Here is a 26,045-nt window from a genome sequence, read left to right as displayed (position 1 = left end):
TGGAGGGAGGCCAGCGGGGCCGGGGCGGGAGGCCCAGATAAAGGAGAGGCCTGGGGTGTGGCCAGCTGGGGCTGATAGTGGGAAGAAGGCCGGCTTGGGTGCTGTGCGGGCCAGAGCGGTGGGGGAAAGCTGAGGTGAGGGCGAGAGATGGGGCTCCTTCGCTGGGTTGCGGCTGGGCCAGGAAAGGCCAAGAACCTGTCCCAAGCATTAGCTGGTCTTCCTAATTCCAGGCTGCCCTGAGTCTGGCGAGTGAAACGGGAGCCGCGTAGGGCCCTTCTTGAAGAGGGTTCCTTGAAACATTTGAAGTTCCCTTGCACCTCTTTTAACCCTCATGCCCGAACTTATTTAGGAGGAGGAATGCCCACTCCTCTTCCCTTTGAGTGGACGAGCTCTGGTCCATGTGTCAGAGGTACATCATTAGGCTGGAAAAGAAAGCTCATAAGCTACAGAACTGGTAACAACATTGGGCTTTCAAATATGCGTATATCTCCTTAAAAGCTTGTTTCTGCTATTAAAGGCGATTTTATTTCAACTCAAAGTGTTTTGGGGAGACTTGGTTTCCAAATTAGTACTTCCCTTTCTTAAAGAATGTTCTCAGCAAGAGGATGAGAATGAAGTGGGTGGATACTTTTAGGAATATGGGGTCTTCTGCCTAGTTTAGAGTTTGTTGTTATTAAGACATTCAAGAAATATGAAAAATGCTAGAATTCTGTATCAAGCAGAATCGGTTATTTCTGTGTATCTGTGTATAATACGTTAAATTATTAAGATGTTAATTCCGTGCATTCATTTAGTAAAAATTAGTACAATGACAATACAGATAGTATTTTGGCATATTTGCAGTATTTTATTTCGAATTTATTTGAATCTCGTTTTCTGCCTCTCCAAAAGGTCATACTCTGTCATTCTTACAAAAAAATATTCTTAGTTTTCTTTTTCTTGAGTTTGGGCAGGTTGACTCCTTTGAGAGGCAAGACTAATTTCCTGGGAACTGCCTCTTTCTTTCTGGAAAGAGTAATATGGATCAGTTTTGGTATTCCTTTAGTATTTTTGTTGGCAAAAATTGAACAACAACAACAACAACAAAACTCTTTGTTGGTGGAAGCCAACACTACTAGTATTAAACTGTCCTGCATTATTAGATACAATTTGAGTATTTTTTATAAAAAACTACTTAGAGATAACTAGGCTGATACTTGGATATTCTAACTAAAATTTTGATATTGGCTGATAGAGCCACTTATTTCCTACGTTTAATACCCCATAGCCTACTGATTAGCTTTACTAACAAGGTAATATGCATATACTACACTAACCTTGAAATGGAAAGAGGTGGAGTGCTGGTGATACATCAGAGGTCTTTGAGTAAGTAGATAAATACTTCTAATTACCTGTCAGGAAGGAGTCCTAGTTTTTATAATAAGCAGTTATTGAGTTGTCAAAAAATTAGAGTTGTAATGTAGTTTTTTCAGGATCCCAATATCATGTAATTATTATTGATAACTCCATGTGATTGTATTTATGTTGTAGAGACAATACTTGCTATATGTTAATATTGTAATTTTTTATCTTCATATCTCCAAAACCTAATAAAAGTTTCATGTTTAGTTGATCTTTAGAAGTAATTCAAGGTAATTCTAAGGCTCTTTATGCAGGTTTTTAACTCTGCTTCTGATATTACTTTTGTGAAAGTAGAATATAGGTTGTTTTCTTAGGTCTGAGGTTGCTATTGTCATCATGTCCTTCATCTCTAGTACTCTTTTAAAAAATACAGAACAAAAATTTGAGTTTGTACTTAATCAGTCACCATCTTATTTTCTAAGTCTTGAAGCTGGAATATGGAGTGTCATGATACTTTGGAAGGATTATTAACTACTTTCCCCAATAGAAGATGATATTAAAGACTTTTTCCCTTTTTCCTTCTTCCTCCTCTTCTCTCACTTTCCCCCCTTACTCTTTTTCTTTTTCTCCCTGCCCCAGCTTCTAATAAATATTTATTGCCAAAATTATGTTTAAGTTAGTGGTTTCATTTGTGCTTGAATTAAAAGTCAATTAAATTATTAATAAAGCAAAGTCTTGAGTAGTCTTGAGTAGCTAGAAAATAGCTTATAGGCTAGACTTGGAGGTCTGTGAAAAGCTACAAAAATAATTTCAATCTAAAGAATTTTGTGGTGAGATTAGATGCAGGTTCCCAAACTATCTTTGTGACCTGCCCCCAGGAAAGTTATTTTAGATTCAGAGTACCTTGGTTGCCTTGAAGATAAAAATGTAATGAGGACTGCTTTATGTACCTTCCAGGATTGTAAAAATAAAATGAGATGGTGCATATGATTTTAGAGAAGCAAAGCATTTACAAGAGTGTAATGTCCTCTTTTTAAAAGTGTAAATTATATTAGAAACTAAAGCATTTTAATGACTAACTAGAGGTATGCATGGTTCTTCTGGTTGAACTATAACTCCGAATAGCAAAATATAAATCGGTGCTTTTTTGGTAAACTCTGATGTGGAGATTTACTGCTTTGGCTGAATTATGATTTTTGGTAATTTAGGGGAAAAAGTCCTTTAGGAAGAACTTTATCTTAATATTTATATAGGGTTAAAGGGGAAAATAGCAAGTTCATATTCCTGGGAGGAAACATGATGGAGCATAGCTTATTGATTTGAATAGTTGTCAATATTCAAATAAGGTGTAACTTGAGCTAATTGTTGAGTTTATATAGAAATGTCATTAAAGGATGACTATTTTATTTCCTTTCTTTAGGTAGATATTTTTTTTGTTATATTTTTAGAGGGAAAAGCTGAAATAAGTAAGATGGAGGAATTTATATGTTGGCATAAAACCAGTTTCCCCCTATAACTTTAAAAAACTATTAAGTACCTTTTTTCCCAAAAACTTTTACAGATACGAAAATATTTTTCTTCTTTGCCTGCTCACATTTATGCCTTACCTGCAAATTTTTTAATTTAAAAAATTTAAAATGATTTTAATAGTAATGTTTGAAATTAGGTTGACCATCAGTTTTAGGTGTTGAGATTTGATTTAGACAGCAGTGTTTTTAAACCTTCACTTGAGTATGCTAAGCTAAATTCACTGACTCTTTGGTTTTCATAGGTAAAAACTCTCACAGAATAGGACCTTCCAGATATATGCATATTGTTTGAAATTAACTTTTGGCTTCTGAAACAGTAACTTTTTTTTTTCTTTTGCAGACTCATGAAATGGCCACAGATGATAAGACTTCCCCAACATTGGACTCTGCTAATGATTTGCCTCGACCTCCTACCAGTCCTTCTCATCTTACACACTTTAAACCTTTGACTCTTGACCAGGATGAACCTTCTTTTAAGTCAGCATATAGTTCTTTTGTAAATCTTTTTCAATCTAACAAAGGTAAGACTTACTCTTAAGCATCAGAAACCTTACAGTTTTGATTCTTTATAGTTCCCTTATTCAACTTTCATGTTGTATCTTTGTGAGAAAGTGAAATATTAAGAAGGTGCTTTATTCATATATCACCAGATTTTTCTGCTTAAGAAGAAAAAGCTAGATTCCTTTTTTTTTGGGGGGGGGTACTGTTGAACCCAGGGGTGCTTAACCACTGAACACATGCCCAGCCCTGTTTTATATTTTATTTAAAGACAGGGCAAGAGCTTGTCTTGCTGAGTTGCTTACAGTGTCACTAATTTCCTGAGGCTGGCTTTGAACTTGTGATCTTCCTGTGTCAGCCTCCTGAGCTGCTGGGATTAAAAATGTGTGCCATTGAGCCAAGACTAGGTAGAATTTTTTTTAATATTGTTTTTAGTTGTAGGTGGATACAACACCTTTATTTTGTTTAACTTGTTTTTATGTAGTGCTGAGGATCGAACCCAGTGTCTCACACGTGCGAGGCAAACACTTTATCACTGAGCCACAACCCCAGCCCCTCAGTAGAAATTTTGATAGTTCTAATTAAGTTTATTAATGGTTAGGTTTAAAGTACTGTAAAAACTTGGTACATTTTTAAGATGATAATTTTTAAAAAATAAGCTTTAATTTTTAAAACAGTTTTATTAGATTTATAGAAAAATTGGAAAGATAATGCAGAGCACTTAGTTTACCCCTACATTCAGTTTCTGCTATTATTAACATCTTAGGTTAGTATTACTATACTATCAGTATTACTGGACTAATGTAAATATTTTACAATTTTCACTAACTACTGTATGTATTTTATTCAGTTTTAAAATTTTTACATAATGTCCTTTTATTGTTATAAGATTCCATCTAAGATATTATATTATGTAGACTCTTTATAAGATAATACTCTATTTAGTAAACGTTTATTGAGCAGCTACTATATTGGGTGCTATTTCAATAGTACAAGGAATCTCTTCCATAAACACAGCAAAAATTCTGGGCCTTTGTGTAAAAAGCTTGCATTCTGTTTCCTCAAATTTCAAATGAAAAGTAAAACAGAAAATCACATATACCAAGGGTGTGATTATTGGCTTATAATTTTGCTCTACTCTTTGGATTTCTTTCTTTTTAAAAAATCCAAAAGCCTAATTTTAAATTATGCATGTAATATATACATACATATATATAAGTATATATATATCTATGTGTGTGTGTATGTATGCATATATATAATATAGTTGTCTGGAAAATTTCATGTTTTCTCTTTGCTGTTTTCTCTTTGGTGAATTCTTGTGTCTCAATTTTTCAAATAATGTCAACCTTTCTTTTGCTCTACAGAGAGAGGAGAAGGGAGCCAAGGAGAGCACCCTTCTCCCAGTGGAAGTTGGTCCAGCCCTCAGCTCCCTTCAAGGACACAATCAGTTGAGGTCACCTGTTCCTTATAAAAAACAGCTTAATGAGGAACTTCAGCGACGCTCTTCAGTGTTAGGTAAAACAGTGTTCTTATTTCATTCTTCTAAGATTTTTCCACAGTCATTGTTTCCCAAGTTATTTATTGACTTAACTTTCTTGTTGTTTGGAATAGTCAGGTACTCTCCAGAATAAATAAAACTATTACTTAATTAGTGAAAGAATTTGTTGATATCTGAATAAAAGCTCTTAAACATATCACTAAACTTTGATTTAGGCAAACAACAGACCTCTTGGCTGCTTTTTGATTAATTACTTGCTTGAGTTTCAGCAGAGAACAATTTGCAGCATCCCCAGGAGAACACAGGTTAGTTTCAGTCTTGTGAATGAATTCTGTGTCTGTATTTGGGTGCTAGTGAAATGTGATGTGCATGCCTCTGGCTGCAGAATTCTTCAACTCCATTGCTGGGCTGCCACTTGCTCTTGGCCTGTGTCCTTTGTGGGGTGCAAACTTGTATTTCTAAGTAGCTAAATGCAAGGGGCTTCACAGTTTGTTATTGCCGGTATGCGGAGCATTGCCATTGTAATTCTCACAGCTTTGTCTCCTTTTTCAACTTATAATTCATGGATAGTTGCTTTATATTTTGAGACTCAAGAATAATTTGGTCGTTCTAATACTTACATTTTAGTACCACCTCTGAGGTATTACTAATGCTAAATTAAGTTTTCAAAGTGTTTAAAAGTGTTTAAAAAGTGTTTCAAAGTGTTTAAAAATAAGTGCAGTTTAGATACAGTGATTATTTCATTAAATTGTTTTAGATAATTCTTTGTAAATTTGGATTTAGATATCAACCTCTCATTTCTTTGTAATCTTTTATTTTCCACCCAACTAAAACAAAGCACACCTAATATAAATCTGGCAAATAGTGAGTTTGAGGCAGATTTTCCATTTTATTTTTTAAATTATTATTATTTTGTTGTTGTTGTTGTTGTTGTTGATGGACCTTTATTTTATTTATCTGTTTGTGGTGCTCAGAATCGAGCTCAGTGCCTGATGCATGCTAGGCAAGTGCTTTACCACTGAGCTACAACCCCAGCCCCAGATTTTCCATTTTATAGTAGTTCCCATTATCTGCAGGGATATACTCTAAACCTCCCTTCTTTTCTGTACCAGTAGAGGCTTGAAACCACAGATAGTACCAGACCCTATGTTTTTTATCCCCATATGTACACATCTGTGATAAAGTTTAACTTGTAAATTAGGCATAGAAAGAGAGTAACAAAAATAACTATGACAATAAATATATTAAAAATTATGTGATTGTTGTCTCTTTCTCTTGAAAGAATGAGACAAATGTTAAAATTTTTAGACTGCAGTTGCCTGTGGGTACTTGAAACCTTAGAAATAACTGCAGTCTGTTTAGGTTAGTGGGAGCTCCATGGGTTATTAGACTAGAGTGTTTAAGCTAATTGGATGTTCATCTTTTTTGTCAGATCACCTCCTATTCACCCTTAGATTTTGAAACAGCTGGAGTGTCTTAACTTTTTGTCACTATGACCAAAATACCTGATAGGAACAACTTTTAAGAAAAGTTTATTTTGGGTTCATGGTTTCAGAGGTTTCACTCCATAGTCAGCCAACTCCATTACACTGGGCCTGAGGCAAGGCAGAATGTTAGAATAGAAGGACATGGTAGAGGAAAGCTGCTCAGCTCTTGGCAGTTAGGAAGTAGAGAGAGTGAGTAGCTAGGAACAAAATATAAGGCCTAAGGATATACCCCTACTGGCCTCCTTCTTCCAGTCATGTCCCAGCTGCCTGTAATTACCACCCAGTAATCCATTCAGATTATTAACGCATTAAATGGATTGATTCACTGATAAGATTATAGTGTCCATAGCCTAAACATTTCATCTCTGAATATTCGTGCATTAACTAATTTGAGTTTTTCAGGAACACCTCATATCAAAACCATAACACTAATCCAGGAATAGAAACTGCAGTAGTTTTGGTCCACAAGAAAAGTACAGTTACCTACTAGTGGCACTTTTGGTGGGCATCTACCATTCTGGTTACAAAGCTAGAATCTGGGCTTGTTTTATTATAGATAGATTTATGTTTAGTATTGCCATTTCAGTGAAACAGCTGGAGTGTCTTAACTTTTTGTCACTATGACCAAAATACCTGACAGGAACAACTTGTAAGAAAAGTTTATTTTGGGTTCATGGTTACAGAGGTGTCAGTCCATAGTCAGATAACTCATCTTTTTTGTCAGATCACCTCCTGTTCACCCTTAGGTTTTGAAACAGCTGGCGTGTCTTAACTTTTTGTCACTATGACCAAAATACCTGACCCTTTCAGTTTGGAACTACAGGGTTGGGTTGGGTGCAATATAGAAGGATAGGACTAGAGTTTTAGCAATTCTCTGGCAGTTATAATATGCTTGGACATTTGTCAGATTTTATCATGGTCAAATATACCCTCTTGGATGTTTTGAATTCTATCAGAATATTTTTTTAAAAATATATTTATTTTTTAGTTGTAGCTAGACACAATACCTTTGTTTTATTTATTTTTATGTGGTGCTGAGGATCAAACATGCTAGGTGAGTGCTCTACCAATGAGCCACAATCCTGGCCCTCTATCAGAATCTTTAGGGGTGAGTTATTTCTTTTTGATGATTAGCCCCAGAAGTGAGCCATTTGATCCTATTGCTTACCTATTTGACTATAGAGACTAAGCTAAACTAACCACATTTTTTAACCTAAATTCTTAACTTTAATGTGGTTTATTTTATCAGTTTTTTTTTTTTGCTCCTTTTATGGCTAGTGTTTAATCCTCTGGAGTTGCTTTTTCTTCTGTTAAATGTCCAGCAGGTATTTATTATAGGTTGGGACCAAAGAGCAAAAGAAATCATTACTGAATTCTGACCATGTAGATGATGCTGCTGTTTTAGGCCTCCAAACCATCAGCTCAGATAGTTCTTGTCTTAGATAGCTCTTACTTGCTTGTGAAATAGTATTTTACATGGCAATAAGAAATACTTTCAACAGTCTGTTACCCTTATAAAGACCACCCTTAACTCTCAACCTATGTCACTGGTTGGGAGAATACAAGAAATAAAAGCACTTCACATCACATAGATGCAGTGTTTTATATAGACACAATGAACCGTTAACAAGATTGCCTTTGTTGCTCTCTCTCTCTTTTTTTAATATGACTCAGATACAAGAAGGAAAGCAGAACCTACCTTTGGAGGTCATGATCCTCGTACAGCTGTTCAGCTTCGAAGCCTCAGCACAGTATTAAAACGTCTCAAAGAAGTCATGGAGGGAAAAAGCCAGGTAATAATTAGTGCTTTGGAAGATTTCTTCTTACATACTTTTTGGGATCATACCATTCCCACTGAAAAATGACATAATATGACTTGAAAAAAATGTATTTGTTAAGCTGGGTGTGGTGGTGCAGACCTGTAATACCAGAGGCTTGGGAGGCTGAGGCAGGAGAATCTTGAGTTCAAAGCCAGCCTCAGCAACTTAGTGAGACTCTATTTCTAAATGAAATATAAGAATGGGCTGGGGATGTGGTTCAGAGGTTGAGTGCCCCTGGGGTTCAATCCCTGGTACCAAAAATAAAGAATAAAATGATAGTATATTTATTATTTATTTCAGTTGTGAAAATCACAATTTTTTAATCTAAGTTCTTAACTTTAATGTGGTTTATTGTATCAGTTTTTTTTCTCCTTTTAAGGCTAGTGTTTTTTTCTCCTTTTAAGGCTAGTTTCAGGCCAGGATCTATGATTCTTTTTAAGAAGCTTTATTATTTGTGTGAATAAATAGGGTCAAGTTTCCTTTTATTTTCATGTCTATTTGGATATAATGGACATGAGGATAGCACCATAGTTTTTGAAAGACCATCTGTCATTGATTGTGCTGTAAATCTTATCACAAAAATCATGTACACACTAGTGTATGCTAAGCTACTTTTTTCTGTTCCATATCTCCATTTTTTTTTGTCCTTGCACCAGTATTATTTAAAATTATATAGCTTTTGAATAAGTCCTGAAGGATGGTAATGTAAATCCTGTTTTATTCTTCAGGATTGTTCTTGGTCATTTTGGTCTTTTGAATTTCTTATGAATTTTAGAATTAACTTCTCATTTCTGTAAAAAAAAAATCTTCAAGGATTTTATTTGCCATTACAATATAAAAATCAGTATTTTCAAGAAGTCTTCACACATTTTTATTGTTATAGGATAGTGACCTGAAGCAATACTGGATGCCAGATAGCCAATGTAAAGAGTGCTATGACTGTAGTGAAAAATTCACAACCTTTAGGCGCAGACACCATTGCCAACTATGTGGGCAGATTTTCTGCAGTCATTGCTGTAATCAAGAAATCCCTGGAAAATTTATGGGCTATACAGGTAAATGCATTTTATTGACAGTATTACAATTTTTAAAGGTCATAAGTATAAAATAATTATAATACAGGACCAACAATAAGCCAATTTTTATTTTGGGCCTTGTGTGTAAGGCGTGGAGATGCAATAGTGAGGGCGACAGCGCTTCACAGTCAAGTGATAAAGTAGATGGAAAGTTAAAAAATAACTAGAATAAAAGACAGTGTATCATAGATACTAGCAGAAAGCTCTAGGGATGTTAAAAGTTATCAGACAAGATGGTTAGAGTAGATTTCTAATTTATATTATTATGAGAGTTCTTATTTTTAAAGTTTTTTATTGACACTATGTTTTGGCAAATTGTATCTTACTCTTATTCTTCCATAAGGAACATAGTCAAATTTTAGCAATACTGAAAATTCAAGTTATTTGTTGAAACAGAAGAAAGCTGACAATGGTGTGTGGATTTATGCAGTGATTTGGAGTGGAAGGTGGACCGAAATTACTCAAGAAAATGCTCTTGACTTCTCTCATGTTATTTTTGTTATTGTATAGATTTTCCTTTTGCTTTCATTCACTTGAAAAAAAAAGAAACTAAAATTGCTACAGAGTTCATTATCTTTCATCCAGATTGACTAGAGCTTTTAAGAGATTTTCTTACTCCTAGTTTTTCCCTATCTTGAATTCATTTTTCATATTCAAGTCAGTATTTGTAGAATGCCAATAGATCATGTCAGGTTATTTCCCTGCTTAGTACTCTTAGTATAAATACTTTTTCAGGGCTACCATTACCCTTAGGATAAAATCTATCTCATACGGTTAGGATTGATTTCTTTCCTTTTTATTGAGGCACTTAACCACTGAGCTAGATCCCTGGTCTTTTTTTTTTTTAATTTTGAAAGAGGGACTTGCTGAATTGCTGAGGCTGGCCTTGAACTTGTGATCATCCTACCTCAGCCTCCTGTGTCACTGGGATTTTAGGTGTGTGTTCCATGCCTGGCTGGCATTTTAGTCTCTTAGGACTACCATAACAAAGTACAGGCTGAGTGGCTTAGAACAATAGAAATTTATTGTCTTACAGTTCTGGAGGCCAGAAGCACCATAATAGAGGTTAAGGAATCAATGTATAGATTTTACCAGTTGCTGAATATGTCTATATCAATTATATATTCTAGAACTGATGAAATAACCACAGAATGGGCTTTGGGGACCCACTAAACTCACTGTCACATGTACCTGAGCTAAAACTCCCATCAGTTGCCATGCCTCCCTAAGCCTCTGCTGTGACTGGTGAACAAGAGTGATGTTTGAGTCCTTGGAATTAGTTTCAGTTTAGAGTTAGTGCTGGTAATCCCTGAAAAAGTTGACTGTTTCCTTGCTTTAATTGTATAGTCACAGTATTCAAAGGCCATAAATCTTTTTGGCCCCTGATACCTGAGGATCCAGTTATCCCAATTGCATTTGGTTTTCCTGGTTCAGTGGTAGCAGTAATTTCTTATCTAAAAAGAAAAGCAATAGCAGCCAGAGCCCTTCAGGGTTTCTGAGTCTCCCCTCACAAATTTATGTTTCATGGTTGTGCTGAAAGGTATATCTTTCAGGGATAAGGGAGTAGGTTTTATATGGCAAATCCACTCTATTTTATGTGTGTTACCAAGTATGATTTATTATGGGCAAATCATAGAAAAAGGTTACTAATATCCATAGATAAATTCCTTAAGTCATATGTAAAGAGAGACTATTATTAAAAGTTTACTTTAGTTTTCTGTCAAATCAAACACTACTATCACTTACAACTAGATTTTTTATGCTTTCCAAGTATTAGCACAATTAGCATTACTTTATAAATAATCAAATCATAACTAGGTCCCAGTGGTTTTGTCCACATCCAGATTATTCAAGTTATCAGGAAGAAAGTCTTTTGTTTACTTTAGCTTTTAGTTCCTGGTGATAGCTCCAAATACAACAGGTATGAGAAGCTTCTGCTTCCATATTACGAGTATCTTGACCAAATAAACCCAGTAGCTGTTGAACAATGAATTGAGCTGTACTGAGTTCCTCTGCAGGTTTGGCTACGTTAGCCAAACCAGTACATACCAATCCCTGTTTCATAATTGGCGTCAGGAAAAAAAAAAAACACAAATACCTGTTTTTGTTGATTGTAGAGGTACAAGGTCTAGGGTACTCCTCTGGTGATGTCTTTCTTGCTAGCAGAGCCCAAAGGTCATGCAGAGCATCACATAATAAGAGAGAGGGAGTGTGGTTATGTATGTGCAAAATTGACTCATTCCTGTTTCCTAAGCTCATGTATTCCTTGCTCTGTAGTATATTAGGGAAGTTCAGGCATTTTATCTTCATTTTTAATATAAGCCACCTTTTAAAGATTCATATTTTTTAGCCAGTCAACTAAATAGACTTAAGAGCTTTTTTTAACTTCTCAAGCTGCAAGATTAAATCTGGAATCTCTATTTAGTGGACCCATATCAGTAAATTCAACTTGAGCCAATTTTCTATCCACTCTTATCCTATACCCTCAATAGCCATCTCACACATTCCTTGGGTTTTTGTCTATATTAATTGGAATAGTCATGTGGTTCTTCGGGTATACCACATACATCCTCATTGGTCTTATTTTGTACCTTACCTTTAAGACCTGACAGGTCTTGACTATGGGATGGAGGTACTAGGAATAGATCTTGAGGGGAATTAGAAGTGTCTTGCAAGGCACCTAACTCGAGGGAGGGCATTACAAATTCCTGAAGCACAGCAGAGTTAATTTCGGATGACTTGGAAAGGCTACTTCTGACAGGAGGTTCAGATTTGCGGGTTTAATATCCTTAGCTTCTTTTGGCTTTTCTCATATATCTTCATTCTAATTTTCAGGATCCCATTTCTTTCTAATCAGTGTCCTCACTTTATTAGCAGACATACTGCAAGATTGGTAATTGAAGTTATGGGTTTGGTATTTTTTTTAAACAACTGAAATTTGTTCTCCCATTTCTGCATTTCTGGGGGCCAAAAGCTTGGAGTCAAAGTGTTGGCAGTCTTACTTCCTTCTGGAGGCTCCAAGGGAGAATTCATCCAGGCTTCTCTCCTATTTTCCGGTGGTTGCTGGTAGTTCTTCATGTTCTTTGGCTTGTGAACAGATCCATCACTCCTGTCTCTGCCTTTGTTGTTATGTGTATTAATTCAGCCACTTGTACTTTGAGAATTGGTTAGATATTCAGCAATCTTAGCACTGAGGCCATAGAAGATAAGGGATTCTTTCAGGGAAGACAGAAACTTTTAATTAGTTCAGTTCTTGAACTGGGAATTTGAATCCTGAGGTTATTATTTTATTTCTCTACTTTGTGTAGTGCAATTAGGAACAATAAGTTTATCTTAATATACTTATTAGTTTGACAAAAATGTTCAAAGATTAAATACATAGTAACTCATAATCTTGCTTCTTATAAGTATTTGATTAGGAGTATCCATACATAGGTGATATTTTGCATGTTTGTATTGCTAAGCACACCATAGATTATCAATATTCTCTTTGCTGTTAGAAATAAAATCATTAGTGCCTTTCAGTCCAATCAGAGAACCAGTTCTCGAAACATGAAAGCCCATTCAGGAACCTTATCCTTAAAATTCTTTTCCTTTGGAACCATTCTTTTTACCAGTTTTAGTTATGTTTGTGTGTCTGGTGCCAAAAAATACCTGACAAAAACAATATAGAGGAGGGAAAGTTTATTTTGGCTCCTGGTTCCAGAAGTTTAATCCATGGTCAATTGAGTCCACTGCTCTGGGCCTGAGATGAGATGGAGCTTCATGGCAGAAGGGAGTGGTGAAGGAAAGCTGCTTAGTTCATGGTGGGGTCAGGAAGCAGAGGAAAGACATGAACCTAATGACCCACCTCCTTCAGCCACATACAAGTTACCTACAGTTACCAGGAGGTCCATTTAAACTAGGCTAGACTGATCAGGTTACAGCTCTCACAATCCAGTCATTTCACCTTATTACTGCATTACTACAGGAGCTTTTGAGGGACATCTCATATTCAAACATAACAGTACCAAAATCTGCATTAGTGAGAATTCTTTAAAGAAACAGAATGAATGGAGTTATACACACACACTGAGCAAATGAGTGAGAGAAGTTTATCTGTATTTTAAGGAATTGGCTCGAGTGATTTAATGATTGTGAAGGGCTGGCAACTCTGAAATTCTCAAGGAGGCTAGCAGGCTGAAAACTTCTATAGGATTTCTGCCTTGCAGTATTTTCTTTTTATTCTGGAAATGTTAGTCTTACCTCCTCAGACCTTTAACTGATTGGATGAGACTCACTACCTTATGGAGAATAATTTGCTTTACTTCAGTATTTGTAAATATTAATCATACTCCCTGAACCCCTCAACCCAAGATAACTGTTTAGATTACTTGACCAAACCCCTTGTCTAGCCAAGTTGACCCGAGATTAACCATCACAAATGGGAATAATATATTTAGTGCATAATTGCACATTGAGACGCTGAATAAATGTAGAATACCTGGAACAATGTCTGGCACATATCAAAGGATCCATGAATATTAAGCAATTATTATGGTAATAGTAAAAGTAATATCTATGCATTCATCATGCAGCATTTTAAATTATATATGTCCATCATCTCCAGTACACTGTGAGTTCTCTGGTGGCAGGACTGTGTCTCATCAGCCTTTATTTTTCCATCATATAATACACTTATATGTGTAGTGGCCTTTGCTGATGAATGTTCTAATGAAATGAAACTTTCCTGGTCAGGCTTGACTGTCTTTATTGGTTTGATAACTTTAGTTTTGAGAGCTGACTGGTTCAGGTAGATTTCCTTTAATAGTGTAAGAAACAAACCCACTTTTGTAATGGTAAACTGTAGGTCTTTCAGGAAGGAAGTAATTTCACATCCTCACTGAAATTCTGCCTTGGTCAGTTGATGGTAATTATCCTAGTGCTTTGATTATCCTAGACTGGTGTTCACTTTGTTGTTACTGTTTTCTGGGGTCCTGATTGAAGTGGATGCAGATCTATTTTTCTTAATAGTTTTAATAGATTTTATCTTTTAAATTGTGGTGACAGAAATTAGTATATCAACAACTGACATTTTATTTTGATTAAGATACATGTATAGTTTAATAAGATTAAGTAGTATATAATAGTAGTTTTAAAATAAAACAGAGGTATTATTATAGTTGGTGAAATTATGGCAAAAGCAGTACAGTGAACTTTTGGAAATCTTCTGTCACTTCAGATTTTTAGTAGTAGTGGTAATAAATAAGGTAGAATTGTTAAATTACATGTAAAGTTAAATATAGTCTTGTGTTGCTTAATGATGGGTAAGTTCTGAGAAGTGCATCACTTAGGTGAGTTTATCTTTGTGTGAACATTATGGAATATACTTAAACCAACCTGGATGGTGCTGGTTAATAGATCCCTATGGCCATTTTTTTTGGTAGGGTGGATTGGGTTTTTGGGGTCTTGCAGTTGCCCAGGCTGGTTTTGAACTTCTGGCCTCAGGTGTACCTTCTATCTAGCCTTCTGAGTATCAACATAGCATTTTGAACAATTGAGAGACTGCTACTGATCCAACATGGCATACTGATTTTTTTTTTATTGTTTGTTTGTTTGTTTTTTTAAAGAGAGAGTGGGAGAGGAGAGAGAGAGAATTTTTAATATTTATTTATTTTTTTTTTAGTTCCCGGCGGACACAACATCTTTGTTGGTATGTGGTGCTGAGGATCGAACCCGGGCCGCACGCAAGCCAGGCGAGCACGCTACCGCTTGAGCCACATCCCCAGCCCCATGGTATACTGTTTTATGGTAAATTTTTTTATAAATAAAAGGTTGTTCATTCTAAAATAATGATAAAAAGTGTAGAATCATAACGACGTAAGTCAGTGACATAGTCATTTATCATCATTATCAACTTTTATGTAATATATGTAATTGTATGTGCTATGCTTTTATAAGATCTACACAGTAGTAGATTTATTTATAACAGCATCACAAACATTAGAAATGTGTTGCCCTACAACATTATGATGGCTACAACATCACCAGGTGATAAGAATTTTTCAAGGGCCAGAGCTACAGATAAGTGGTAGTATTCTTGCCTCAGAAGTGTGAGGCCCTGGGTTTGATCCACAGTACTGCAGGTGGGGGGAACAAAATGGAGTTTTTCGGCTCCATTATGTGACAATTATTGTATTATGTGATCTTGTTAACCAAAACATTATGTGGCATATGACTATTTCACCTACATTTTTAATACACCAAATTGTTATGGAATCACAAAACAATGTTTTAGAAAAACAAGGTAGAAATTAACACTTATTTTTGGGCAGGACTACATCCTAAAAAAAAAAATTAGAAGTATTAAGTAATCTTGTTTGTTCTCCCAAGAACATTTCATTTCTATTTTAACTTTTCATTATAAGAATTTCAGCAAAGTTTATCTCAATATATCATATTGTGGTTAGGCCATTTTATTAGTTTATTTCAAAATTGTGTACCCTTCTAGAGGCCACTCTTCAGGGCTTCATAATAGAAACTTTAATTTCCTCACTTGTTGCCTAGGGAAATTGTGTTGTTTACATTTACATTGGTTTATTTACTGTATTGAATTTTTTTCTTCTTGAAATTCCTACCTTTGATAGATCCCTTATTTCATTTTTACAATTTTGAAAAGATATCTTACAAACAGAGTTTTTCAGTATTATTGGGTCAAATTTTCTTACCTTGTTATAAATATTTGAAGTAATTTGGACACTTGGATAAATTTCTTTTTTTCTTTTTTTTATTTTTAAAGTACTTTTTGTTATAGATGGACATAATATCTTCATTTTGTTTATTTATTTATTTTTTTATGTGGTGCTGAGGATTGAACCCAGTGCCTCACATGTGCGAGGCAGGTTCTCTGCCACTGAGCCATAACCCCAACCCCTGGATAAATTTATTATAGTGATGATTCTTAAAATATTTAACAGAGCCAGCTGAAGTATTTTACTTCTTTAAAAAATTTGGGAGGTTGGGATTGTGGCTCAGTGGTAGAGGGCTCGGCTCACACGGGCAGGACCCAGGTTTGATCCCCAGCACCACATAAAAAAATAAAGGCATTGTGTTGTGTCCATCTACACCTAAAAAATATTTAAAAAAAATTTTGGGGGGGTAGTCTTTTAAGACTTGAAGACATTTCCCTGTTATTAGATTATCTGTTAACCCAAGGATTTAAAATATTTTAAATAATATAGTATTGCTATTTTTTACGCATTTTCCTTTTTTTTTTTTCTCTCTCTCTCTCTCTTTTTTTTTTTCCTCCCAGGAGTCCTCCGAGCTTGCACCTATTGTAGAAAAATAGCCTTAAGTTATGCTCATTCCACAGACAGTAATTCCATTGGGAAAGATTTGAATGCTCTTTCAGATTCTGCTTGCTCTGTGTCTGTACTTGATCCCAGTGAACCCCGAACACCTGTTGGGAGTAGAAAAGCCAGCCATAACATATTCTTAGAGGATGATTTCGCCTGGCAAAGGTCCTGGCACTTGAATATAATTTTATTTAAACTTGAGAAATACTAAGTTTCTTGACTTATAAGTGCTTTTGGTTGACTTTTATTTTTTGAATTGTTTCAAATTCACCATTTTCTCCTTTCTCTTTGGTTCACCTCCAGCAGGATCATAGATGTTTATGGGTAGTGAGGTTATTGACCAATTAGAGTATAATCTCAGTAAGATGAGAGACTATATCTTTATTGTTCACTCACTGTTTTACTGTTGGCACCAAGAATAGCACATGGCATGTATATAAACTTCATGATATTTGATGAATAGGCAATAGAAGTCACTGAGATTAATAATTCCTAATGAAGTCTTTTTAGGGATAATACTAATGAGATTTGTATTCATATTTCTAAATGAAATTAGATTTTTTTCCTTCCAAAGGTACATTTCCTGTCTTTCTGCAGGTCTAAATGGACTGGTAGTAGGGAAAGTTACTTGGAAGTTACTTAGAATTGTTTGAGTTAGTGTCCTAGGTTCATCAGTTTCTGATTGCTTTCTCTAGCAACATAATTTTCTTAAGCATAATAGCAAATCTAACCATATCAAAGAGCTTGGAGTTTTAACCAACATTTTTCTGATGAGATATTTTCTCAGTTACATCTTAAGGAAGTGAGGAATTTTACTGTACATTATATTTAAACAAAAAAAATGAACCAATTACCACTATAGTTGAACATGTATGAATCTTAGGGACATAATATAAAATGGAAAAGATGTTTTATATAATCATACATCCACAAACCTTTCATTTATGTAAACTTCAGAAGTATACAAAATAAATCATGGTGGGAGCATAGGTACTTTGGAATCAGTGATAGTGTTCTTTTTTTCCTTAAATTACTTGATGAATCTTTTGATGTTTGTAGTATCATGATTCTTTATATCTTACATACCTATTATAAATTTAAAAAATTGATTTTATATTTAATAATATAGTACAAAGTATAGAAAGTCTTCAATTCTTGCTTATTTTAATTAGTAATATCTTTTAATTGTGTATGATCTGGCTATATGAGCCCTTAATTGGCAGGTACAATTTAATAAAACAAATTTTATAAAACAAACCAGGTATGATAGCTTCCTGAGAGGTGTTTGATAGATGTCAAAGGTAGAATAATAGTTTTAGACTTTGTGCTAATTATTTAATATTCATTCTCTTTTATTCATTATACCTCTTTGGTAGGCACTGTTTTTTCCTTTTGACAGATGCAGATGCTGAAGTTCAGAAAGATTAAATAATGAATTTGGTCACACAGCTAGTAAGAGGTGGAACCTGCTCTTAGACCTAAGTTTGCTTCCTATTTTGCTATTCCAGTGGGTTGTGGGGACAGAGAGTAAAGTTTTAGAACTCATATTTCCCAAATCATTTTCATCTTGTATGTGATTTGGGAAGTTATCATGTAAGTCACTGATCCAACCAATTTCATTATTTTATTGTTATTTGGGGGGTGTACTTGGGATTGAACTCAGGGGCACATGGCCACTGAATCGCATCCCCAGCCCTATTTTTATATTTTATTTAGAGGCAGGGTTGTACTAAATTGCTTAGCTTCTCGCTATTGCTGAGGCTGGCTTTGAACTCACAGTCCTCCAGTCTCAGCCTCCTGAGTTGCTGGGATTACCGGCATGCACCACCGTGTTTGGCTATTGGTGTTCTTAATGTTTGGTATACTTAAAAAACTTTATCATTCTTTTGACATTTGATATGATAATCACACAGTTTTCACCTTAATCCAAGCAAGTGCAAAAGTGACCCATAATCCCCCAATTTCAGGGGAAAAGATTTAATTTGCTTTTAAATATTAAAGCATCTCATTGGAATTGGGTTTGTCTTTTACTGTTCCAAGCGATCTCAATATTTTCCTATTTTCTTTGTAGTTTGATTCATCCAGACTCCTCCAACACTGCTCTGACAACAAGACTTGTATCTGTTCAGGAGGATGCTGGGAAATCCCCCCGCTCGAAATAGGTAAATGCTAAATGGAAACATTGTATTCTGTGTCTGTTTTTTATTTCCTGTCATGGTAATAACACCAAGCATTAAAAAAGGTGATTGCTTGTTATAATCCCAGTTCTAAAAGCTGAATTAAACTATCATTTTCTTTTTGTTGGTCAGCTCTTGCTTTCATTCTTTGAGTAGCCCTTTCCAGTATTCATCAATGGCTTAAGATATTGGGACCTACACCATCCTCTGTCTTCTAGTTTAGTAAAAAGACCTGAAGGATGTGAGAGAATGATGTGAGAGAACGAAACCTTGTGGACCTTTTGTATAAGAGTGTACCAAGAAAACAGGAATGACAAGTTCCAAGCAACTAATAAGAAACAATCCTATGAGTCTGAAGTAGATCAGTTTTACAGTTAATTGTCAGGACTTTTACTCTGAATGAGATGGGGAGAGTGTTTTTTTTCTTGAATTTTTAATTGTTTTAAAAAACTTTCAAACTTGCAGAAGATTTGCAAGAATAAGAAAATAAGTATCCATATACTCATTAAGATTTACTTATTTATGTTTTTGCCTATTCTGTCATTTTACACATGCACATACATTTTTTCCTGAACCATTTGAGAGTATATTTCACGCATTATTATCTTTTATTTCTTTAGTTCATCAGATTTATTTTACATGGTAATTTTAGGCTGATAACAAAATTGAGGAGAAAGTACAGAGGCCCTTTTCCATTGTTCTCCATATGCTCAACCCTTCACTACTGTGAATATCTGGGACCATGGTGGTATATTTATTATAGTATATTTATTATAGAACCTACACTGACACATTATCATTCAAAGTTTGTAGTTTCCATTAGGGTCTACTGGTATTGTAGGTTGTATGGATTTGGACAAATGCAAAATGACATGTATCTACCATTGTAGTATACAGAGTAGTAGTTTCACTGCCTTAAAAATCTGCTGTTTTGTCTGTTCATCCCTCCCTCTAACCCATAATAATCATTGATTTTTTTAATTGTCTCCGTAGTTTTCCTTTTTACCAGAATTATATACACTGAATGTAGGTAGATTTTTAAGATTGGCTTCTTTCACTTGGTAATGAGCATTAAAGTTTTCACTATATCTTTTATGACTTGATATTTTTAGTGCAGAATAATGTTCCATTGTCCAGTTGTACAGTATCTGTTTACCTACTGAAAGGCATCTTGATTGCTTCCAAGTTTTAGCAATTTAAAGAGTAAGATTACTATAAATACCTGTGTACAAGTAATTTTCACTTTATTCAGATAAATACCAAGGAGCATGATTGCTTGATCATTTGGTAAGAACATGATTAATTTTTGTAAGATATTTTCAAACTGTTCTTCAAAGTGTCTATATCATTTTTCATTCCTACCAGCAAGAGTTTCTCTTGCTCCACATGATACCAGCATTGGTGTTTCCAGTGTTGTGGATTTGGGCCAATGTTATAGATGTATATTGGTATCTCATTATTGTTTTAATTTGCCATTTCTTAATGACATACGATGTTGAACATCTTTTTTATCTGCCTTGTGGTTTGTATATCTTCTTTGGTGAGATGTCAAAATCTTTTGCCCATCTGTAATCAGTTTGTTTATTTTCTCATCGTTGAGTTTTAAAAATTTTGTTTTATTTTTTTTTAAATACAGCAAAAAACTTTATTGTTTTTTAATTCTCATTGTTAATTAAAAAAAATTTTTTTGGCATTACTCACATTGAACATTGACTCCTGAGGTGCCTTCCTGCTGAGTTATATCATCAGCCCCCATGCCCACTGTTTTTCCATTCTTTATTTTGAGACAGTCTCACTAACATGTGATCCTCCTGTCTCAGCTTCCTGTGTTGGTGGAATTAGAGGCATGTACTACCACACCTAGCATATTGTTGTGTTTTATATAATAGTGCTTTATCAGATGTGTCTTTTGCAAATATTCTCTCCCAGTGTATGGCTTGTCTTTTCATTTTCTTGACATTGTCTTTTGCAGAGCAGAAGAATTTAATGAAGTCCAGATGATCAATTATTTCTTTCATGCACTGTGACTTGAGTGTCATATTTTTAAACTCATTACCATATCCAGGATCATCTAGATTTTCTGTTATGTTATTTTCTAAGAGTTTTGCCTTTTACAATTATGTCTATGATCCATTTTGAGTTAATTTGTGAAGGGTATCAGTTCTTTTCTAGATTTATTTTTTTTTTTAATATGTGGATGGACAGTTGAGTTTTTCAGATTGGAAACTTATTTGGAAAGATTAATTGCTCCTTTGTATTACTTTTATTCCTTTGTCAAAGGTCAGTTGACAATTTATGTGAGTCTATTCCTGGGCTCTTTTATGTTTTGTTGACGTATTTGGCTATTCTTTTACCAATACCATTGCCTTGATTATTGTGTCTTTATAGTAAATCTTAAAGTTAGGTTGTATCAGTTCCCCAACTTTTTCTCCTTTTATAGTGTGTTGACTATTTGGGATGTTTTGCTGCCTCTTATATTCTTTAGAGTTACTTTTTGATGTCTACAAAGTGACTTGCTGGTTTTTGATTGGTATTGCAATGAATCAGATCAAGTTTGGAGAAACTTGACATCTTGACAATATTGAGTTTTCCTATTCATGAAATATCTATTTATTCTTTATTTTATTCATGTGTTGTAGTTTTCCTCATTTAGATCTCATACAAGTTTTGTCAAACATTCTTGCACTGTTAATTCCAACATTTGTGCCGTACCCAATTTTTTCTTATATTTGTTCTATATCTCCAAACTGGTTTTTTTTTCCCTTTTAGTATGCCTTCTGGGTTGGTAACTAGACATAATATAGTAGGTGAAAGAAACTGCAGTAAATAGGCCTTTCTTTAGTCATGTAATGATAAGGCACGGATGAGGGGAAGTATCTTCAGACTCCTTTGGTTAAGTCTCAGTTTTTTGGTGAGCCTGTGCCATGGGACTATAAACTTTTTAAGTACTTCCCTCTCCCTCTGTCCTTGTCCCCACTCCTTTGCCCTCCTTAGATGGGACAGGATGGTTGGAAGAGGCTAGAGTTGTGTATTTCTCTTCCCCTACATGGTTGGTTTAGAGGGGGCTGGTATTGGGTATTTCTCTTCTCCTGGGGAGGGGGGAGTGTTTAGCTCTGCTATTTTACTAGGTTAGGCTCTAATAAAATAGTTTCTTCTCGGGGAAGGCCTTATTAAAAAGATCTGGCATATTCAAAATTGTATTTTTTTTCTCCCTGGGTAGGGAGCTGGAGGGCCTTTTTTTTTGACATTCACCATGAGGACCTGGTAGCACTCCTGAAAATGAAACTCACAAATACATGCCCCACTCCCCAATACTTGGCCCACCTAGAGTTTTCAGGCTTATTCACATTGAACTATCTGTAATTTTTCAATTATAGTTCAGGTTTTTCCACCTAAAATGAGTTGTTTTTCAGGGAGGTTTCTACTTGTGAGTTTCTGCTCCAGTAAATTATTATTCTTTGTACGCACCTGTCTCATTCTTATGATTGAAGTAGCAGTTTGTCCTGTGATCTCATTTGTCTGACAAATCTATGAAGAATTGCTGACTTTTCAGTTTTTTTAGCTTTTTGGTTGTTGGGACAGAGTAAAAATTTCTAAGATTCTTACATGTCAGGCCAGAAACAGGAAGTCTTATTTTTTACTTATTAATATTTAAGTGTGTTCCCTTAGAACAAAAAATTAAGGTCCCTTACATAATCATGTATAAATTCTGGAAATTATAATGGTAAGAAATTTCTGTCATCTGATGTGTTGTATGTATTCTGTTTTTTATCAATGTTCCTAATAATGATCTTTGTATACATTTTGAGTATAGACATAATGACATTTGCTAGTCAATTGAATGTAGGCCACAACAGGAAGAGAATTCAAAGATGACTCAGGTTTTTGACTTGAGCAATTGCAATCACCATTAATTGAGATGGAGGAAGACAGGGAGTAACAGTTTGATTTTATTTATTTATTTTGGTACTGGGGATTGAACCCAAGGGTGCTTTACCACTGAGCTACATTCCTAGCCCTTTTTATTTTGAGACATGGTCTCACTAAATTGCTGAGCCTGATCTTGGACTTGTGATTTTTCTGCCTTAGCCTCTGGAGTTGCTGGAATTATAGGCATGTGCAGTTCTGACTAACAGGTGTCAAGCTGAATTAGACACCTTCTAGAGATCCAAGGAAGATGTCAAATAGACAGTTGGATATATGAGTCCAGAATTTAGGGAAGAGGTACAGGCTGGAAATATAAACTTGGGTGTCATTATTATGTGAATGGTATTTAAGGTTATAAACCTGGATGGGGATCGTCAGCAGAGTGAGTGTGAAAAGAGGAGATAGGACCAAGGACTGAGATTGGGGAAGTGAAGAGGACCCAATAAAGAAGGAGATGGAGAGGCCAACCAGGCCAGGTGTGTTTGCCTTACTAGACAAGTGAAGAAAGGTTTTCATGGAATTAAAATGCTGAAATGTTAAGTAAGATGAGTTAAAGCATACTAGGTAATTTTTTATATTTCTCTATAAAACCCCCTAATTTTTAATATTTTTAACAAGAGTTTATATCTACTTCCTTTGAAATATTACTGATATATAACTATATAATTATTTTTCTGTAATATTTCCATAATTACTTTCTACTTTCTTTTAAACTTACTTCTAAATGATTTTAGACTCACATAGAAATTGCACAGATAGTACAATTTCTGAGTATCCTTCACCTAGTTTTTCCTAATAATGACATTGTACATAATCATCATAACTACTTTTAAAAGTGCCTTTGAGAGCTTGTTTGGAGGTTCTAGGAGGGCAATGCAGCTACTAAGATACCCTTGACTAAAGAACAGTCCTCCACTATTGGAGAAGGTCATCCTCTTCAATCAAGCACACAGTGGGGAGGACATACAAGAAGTGGTGAGCGAGTAAGGGGGCACCCACCTAGGCAGCCAAATCAGCTGAATTAGCTCTGGCAATCAATGGGTTAACAGATGTCACAGCTGGATTGTCCTCACACCCATAAATGAGATGGCATCAACCTAAAAAGCTTCTTCACAGCAAAGGAAACAATCAAGAGCATGAAGAGGGAGCGTATAGAATGGGAGAAAATCTTTGTCACCTGCATCTCAGGGTGTTAATTTCCAGGATATACAAAGAATTCAAAAAAACTTAATATCAAAAAATCAAATAACCCAATTAATAAATGGGCAAAAAACTGAATAGACATTTCACAGAAGAAGAAATATGAATGGTCAACAAATATAGCACATTAAAACTACACTGAGAATACAGTAAACTCCAGGAAGAATGGCAGTTATCAAGAATTCAAGTAACAATGAATGTTGACAAGGGTGTGGGAAAAGGATATACTCCCACATTGATGGTGGAACTGCAAATTGGTGCACACACTCTGGAAAGCAGTGTGAAAATTCCTCAGAAATGGAACCATCATTTGACCCAGTTATTTCACTCCTTGGTTTATACCCAAAGGACTTAAAATCAGCATACTATAGTGACGCAGCTACATTAATGTTTTTAGAAGCACAGTTCACAATAGCTAAGTTATGGAGCTGACCTATGTGCTCTTCAACAGATGAATGGATAAAGAAAATATGATACATGTACATAATGGAATATTACTTAGCCATAAAGAAGAATGACTTTATGACATTTGCCAGTAAATGGATTCATCTCCTCACTATCATGCTAATTGAAATAACCTATTCCCAAAACCAAAGTTCTTTGATATGTGGATGATAAGCCACAACAGGGAGAGAGTAGGGGAAGAATAGAATTTCATTGGATTAGACAAAGGGGAATGAAGGATAGGAAAAAGAAAGACAGTGGAATGAATCTGACATAACCACAGTGAATCTCACATCATGTACATCCATAAGAATGGGGTCCTAATTAGAACAAGATATATTCCATGCTTGTATAATTATATCAATATAAATTCTACTGTCTTGTATACATAACTAAAAAGAATCAATAAAAAAATGAAATTGCCCTTAACATTGGCAAGTAAGCATTTATTTAAATATGAATGTTTACTGTATTCTATTTATAGATGAATTTACAACTGCTATTTTACTTTTTGTTTGTTTGTTTGTTTCCAGATCAGCCAGCATTACTAACCTGTCATTGGATCGATTTGGTTCTCCTATGGTACCTTCATATGAGACATCTGTCAGTCCCCAGGCTAACCGAACATATGTTAGGACAGAGACCACTGAGGATGAACACAAAATTCTTCTGGTACTAGTACACTGTCTTGGACCCATTGTTAGTTTTGATCATAAGGATGTCTATTTCATTGATTTTTTTTAAAGAAACATAAATGAAATAGCATATCAGTTAAACAGAAATGATTAGCTTAACTTTTTACTCAGCTCACCTGAGAAACTGGTCAGTATTCTTTCTCTACTTATTGCATTAATATTTTTTTTACCCCTTTCTTCTGGCAAGATCAGAATTCAGTTTCCTACATAATATAAGAGAGCTTAACTCTTAGGTTAAGCTTGCTGTTTAAAATTTGAAGCATTATTTTTTTTAACTTTTTTTTTAGAGAGAGAAATTTTTTTTTAATATTTATTTTTCAGTTTTCGGTGGACACAACATCTTTTATTTTTATGTCGTGCTGAGGATTGAACCCAGCGCCCTGCACATGCCAGGTGAGCGCGTTACTGCTTGAGCCACATCCCTAGCCCCCTGAAACAAGTTTCTTATACACATGGAGAAGCCTTTGAGACAGTTTATTCAGTTTATGTGAGATAATATTTAGTTTCTTCCATTTGCTTATATATAAAATCATGTTTTCAATCCACAGAGTGATTCAAAGAAATGAAAGATATGGCTTCTATTCTCAACTTTTAATTCAGGAGGTAGAAATCAAATCAATAGAAAGGTTTTTAATGATAAAATAAATACATATATGTCTTAATACTAAAAAGAGCGTCACGAATGATATAAAATTTTAAAAAATTGATCATTAATTAGGGTGTCAGAAAAGGTATTGAGCTGTATGTTTTGAAGGACGAAATGGATTTGGATAAGTAGTAAAGAAAGTGAATCTTATATATAGATGTAAGGAAAGGTATAGAGATAAGAATAAGCATGGCATTTCCATGGAATAAAGTAGGATTTATTAATTGGGAGAAAATTTAATTTGGAGAGTGTGGGCATTGAGAGTGCAGTTATTTGGGACTACCCAGTGAAAGGCAATGAATTTGGTCATTCAAGTTTAGATTTGAACCTGTAGTTGCTGAGCAATGGATAAAGTTTTTTTTTGAAGATT

General features: G+C 34.9%; 1 pseudogene; it reads left to right on the top strand.

Moving 5' to 3' along the window:
- Positions 1–26,045, top strand: part of LOC110597403 (1-phosphatidylinositol 3-phosphate 5-kinase-like) — a 51,079-nt pseudogene that overhangs the window by 137 nt on the left and 24,897 nt on the right.

The sequence above is a fragment of the Ictidomys tridecemlineatus genome, unplaced genomic scaffold (assembly GCF_052094955.1).
Source record: "Ictidomys tridecemlineatus isolate mIctTri1 unplaced genomic scaffold, mIctTri1.hap1 Scaffold_42, whole genome shotgun sequence".
Classification (NCBI taxonomy): Eukaryota; Metazoa; Chordata; class Mammalia; order Rodentia; family Sciuridae; genus Ictidomys; species Ictidomys tridecemlineatus.
The sequence above is the reverse complement of the archived record's forward strand: the minus strand, read 5'-3'. Positions and strand labels throughout refer to the sequence as shown.